The following is a 4367-nucleotide window of genomic DNA, read 5'->3' as shown; positions in this document are numbered from 1 at the left end:
TTCACAGCATGGGCCTCGCGAAAAACGAGTAAATGGACTCAATTAAGCGAAAAATGTGTTCCGGTTCTACGTGCTCAATCATTTTCTGAATGTATTCCAACCTGCAGCTCCCTCCAGTTTCATGGAAGTTAATCCCTCATGTCTTAACACACGTCCTGTCATCCTGTCCCATCTTCTTTTCACTGTTTTCCACATGTTCCTTTCTTCACCAATTCTGCGGAGAACCCCCTCATTACTTATCTGATAAATTCACATACTTTTCAACATTCTTCTGTAGCACCACATCTCAAACACTTCGATTCTCTTCTGTCCACGTTTTCCCACCGTTCATGATTCACTTCTGTACAATGCTTGGCCCAGACATACTTCCTCAGAAATTTCTTCCTCAAATTTAGGAGCATGTTCGATAACAGCGGACTTTTCATGACCACGAGTGTCCCTTTTGCCTATGTTAGTTGGCTTTTCTATGTCATCCTTGCATCGCCTGTCATGTGTTATTTTGCTTACAAGGTATCAGAATTACTTAACTTTCCCTACTTCGTGGTGTTAAGTTTCTCGCTATTCTCATTTCTGTCTCATTGCGCTTGTCTTCTATCGTTTTACGTACAGTCCATATTCTGTACTCATTAGAGTCTTCGTTTCATTCGAAGGATCCTGTAATTCTTCTTTACGTTCACTAAGGAAAGCAAAGTCCTTAGTGAATCTTATCTTTGACATCCTTTCAGCACAAATTTTCGTTTCACCCATGAACTTTTCTTGTATTTGTGTCATTGTTTCTTCATTTTACAGATCCTCTTTTAAAAATTTTAAATTTAACTTTATTCGCGTTTTTAATTATTTCACTTTATCACTGTAATAAGTTACACATTTGGCAATCCCATTATAGATTTTACCTATTGTAGTCTTCACTCGTTGCATTCTGTACAGTTAAAGACGAGTATTTGTAGACTTACAGTAACGACATCTAATGAACTTACGGCAAGAACATATGTTGTGGCTACTGTACTGCACTTTCTTATAACCAGAAGCGGTAGAGACAGTTCGACTCTGCCAGAACTGTGACCTAATTTACATCACATTTCAAATATGTGGGACGATGCTATGCCGATTTTCTGTATATTTTGTGACGTTGCCAATATGGCTTTATTATTTTTGGACATGTGATGTAACAGGTGTTAACCCCTCCCGAACAGGCCATGACGGCCCAACAGTACCGACCGGCCACAGTGTCATCCTCAGTCAACAGGCGTCACTGGATGCGGATTTGGAGGGACATAGGGTCAGCACTCCGCTCTCCCGGCCGTAAGTCAGAGACCGGAGCCGCTACTTCTGAATCTTGTAGCTCCTCAGTTTGCCTCACAAGGGCTGAGTGCACCCCGCTTGCCAACAGCGCTCGGCAGACAGGGTGGTCACCCATCCAGGTGCTAGCCCAGTCCGACAGCGATTAACTTCGGTGATCTGAAGGGAACCGTTGTTACCACTGCGGCAAGGCCGTTGGCATATAGCAGGTAGGCTTCGTCATATTTTAAGCGCATGTTGTCGTATCCATGGAAGTAATAATTTTTCGTTATGGTATATTTTATTGTTCTAAGACGTAATCCGTTCACTAGTTGTATTTTTGCTGCATATCTGAAGATTATCATTGCTGACAGAAACAGGTAATCTAAGGACCATAAGTTTTGTGATCACTGGGGTAGATAAGAGAAATTCATTCTACTATGTCAACTTATTGTTTACGTTACTATCGAAAGTGAGTAATAACCCCCAACAGGAAAATATATATATTTGCTGTTCAGAACTAGTCAAATCTGAAGAAGAAGTTTGTTCTGGAGGTGAACAAAATATGGTACGGTTAACAGATGAGAGGGAGGAAAGGAAACAGAAACAGGTAATTATAAAGAAACTCTAGATATGCCTAAAATTATGGTTCGCTGTTGGACAGAAGGAAAATGGCTGAGATACGCCGAAACTGAGGTTACATCGATTATAACATTTATAACTTTAATCTCGTCTTAGATGAAGACTGACAACGGAACAGATGCAGGCTACTGGGTAGGTTGTTCCAAGTTAGTACATTGGAAATGAAGAAGAAGACGGTAAACGATTTAGTTTTACTCATAGGTACAGTGAAGGAGATGGACACATCAGATTTTTTATCGCTCATCTCGTCGAATCCACTCAACCTGACTGACCCAAGGACTGAAGTGACCAAGGAAATCGAATGTTACACACGAATCTTAACTAAGCAATCATGTACTGCTCGAATCACCTGGAGTTTTGGGGCTCTCACTGTTTGTGCCGTGTTTCACTACATCACAGCTGAGAATATTCGGACGGACTTAAGACTACACTCTTTGTTATTCTGTTTTGGTGGAATCATTCTTTTAAAATATTGGATTGCATGTGGTCACTGTGAGAATCTTAGTACATGCTGTGACAATTCGTTCTTCCCAGCGTAAACACTTCCTGCTGATATAGTTTCCAGTGGGGAGTAGTGGATCAACCGTTTCCCGAGAAAGTTTGCTGATAAATTTTTAATATGAAGATCACCTTTGTTTTCTTCTGTTTGCGTCTTTAAAGAATATTATCATTTAAACCCGATACGACAGCAGCATTGGTCTTAGAACTATCGCGTTGATACAACTGGATAACACCAGCAAATAAGTGGCTGTTACAGCAAACCAAAGTGGCACAGACAAAATATCATTATTCAGCCAGAAAACCAGTGGATTGAGGACTTAACCCTGGTGGACGCCATGAAAGCACATGTCCTCCCACCCGCAGACCACTCGTTGATATCCCTCTTGAAGCAGCTATCGAACCACTTTACAGCACAGCTTAAGTCATTCAGCTGCTTAGTATTCGTTGGTAAGTGACATCGGTATGAAACAGTGTTGAAACAGTCGCTTTGATCATTTCCATTACGTTTTTTATTTCAGAAGTCACTTCGATTACCTCAGTCTATAAGCCACATATCACCTATGCGATCGATAATCGAGTCAACGCACTTTGTTTCTTTTTTGTCTGGGGCATAATTTGGTAATAGTTGGCGGCAAGTATACCGAGAGAGGTAAGTTTGATGGGAAGCGCAAGGTTGGCTGGCTCATGCGACGGAACTAAGACAAGATGTTAATTTTGTGTTGAAGTGTGTTTAGTAATGTTGATTCGTACGTACACATCATTGAACAGTAACGGCGATTCGAAAAATGTATAAATTTGAATCGAGCATCGATAAATACGAACTCATGTTCGCATTTAACTCCCGTGCCTCGCGCACGGACTAATTGGATTAAGTATCGTACTTACGAACAGAAATCTGGTGGATTATGTGAACAGTGCAGTCCTACGAAATGAATTATTTTCATTACACTGAAGTTCCACGAGGTTCGTGCTACATAATGCGGCAGTCTAGTAGCTATAAATTCCCTCTGTAGTAAACTGTATTTAGCTGACATTTCAGCTATGCTGCAGCGCAGTGCTGTGGAGGAAAATACTAACGTGAACTGGACGTATGGTGACTATCGTGGATGGGCATCGCAATCCTTAAACATATTTCCCCTCCCCCCTCCTCTTTCCACCCTCCTCCCTCACCCCTACCCCCTCCACACGTACACACACACACGTTAGTTCGCTTATAAATTGCTGTGCTATTGTGTAGAAATATCTTTTAAGAAAAACGTATCTGTCACAAAGCTGATGTCTTGCGCTCATAACTCATCGCAACCTGAGAACTGACTGAGGTTAAGAAAATGCCGTTTAATTTGTCTGCGTAGGCTTGAAAGACGGCATCATATTTCCTTTTCCCCATCTTGAAGCTGCGTAGTTTCTTCCACAGAACTGCAGCATTCAGCTCACTGCGTTCAACTTGATGGGTATGCTTCATTTTGGCGTTATGCACGTTTTATTTTTCCCTCAGTTTTCTGTACACTTCATAATGTTCAGGTGTTGGATCTAGTCTGAATCTTCTCTGCACAGAACCGGATTTATTCATTACCTGGCGCAGCTCCGTACTCAGCCATGAAGCAGGAGCTCTCTTTATTTTGAATGATCGTTGAAATTTTTGTCATACCATGAAATAAATGTACCACTGAATTCCCAGACTAGTTAGTCTACCTGTTACACAACAATCTGATTACATTCACAAATTTACAGAGTTACTACCTAACCTTTGAGTCTGTAGTGTCTTTTGGCAAATTAGTTGATCGAACAATTCTACTGGTGTACTGCTGATCCGTAGTGTGCAGTGCTCACAAGTTGACAAACAAGAGACATCATCGTCAGAAGGCACACTTGCAACTTACATTAGTAGTAGGGCAATGTCTGTTCTGAGTCATTTTGTTTGTTTAGGTATCACACATTCAGCGGCA

General features: G+C 41.3%; 1 pseudogene; it reads right to left on the bottom strand.

The window, feature by feature from the left end:
- Positions 1-1381: 1381 nt before the first annotated feature.
- LOC126199951 (5S ribosomal RNA) lies at positions 1382-1499 on the bottom strand (annotated as a pseudogene).
- Between the last annotated feature and the right edge of the window lie 2868 nt (positions 1500-4367).

The sequence above is a fragment of the Schistocerca nitens genome, chromosome 8, assembly GCF_023898315.1.
Source record: "Schistocerca nitens isolate TAMUIC-IGC-003100 chromosome 8, iqSchNite1.1, whole genome shotgun sequence".
NCBI lineage: Eukaryota > Metazoa > Arthropoda > Insecta > Orthoptera > Acrididae > Schistocerca > Schistocerca nitens.
This window is presented reverse-complemented; position numbering and strand designations above follow the sequence as displayed.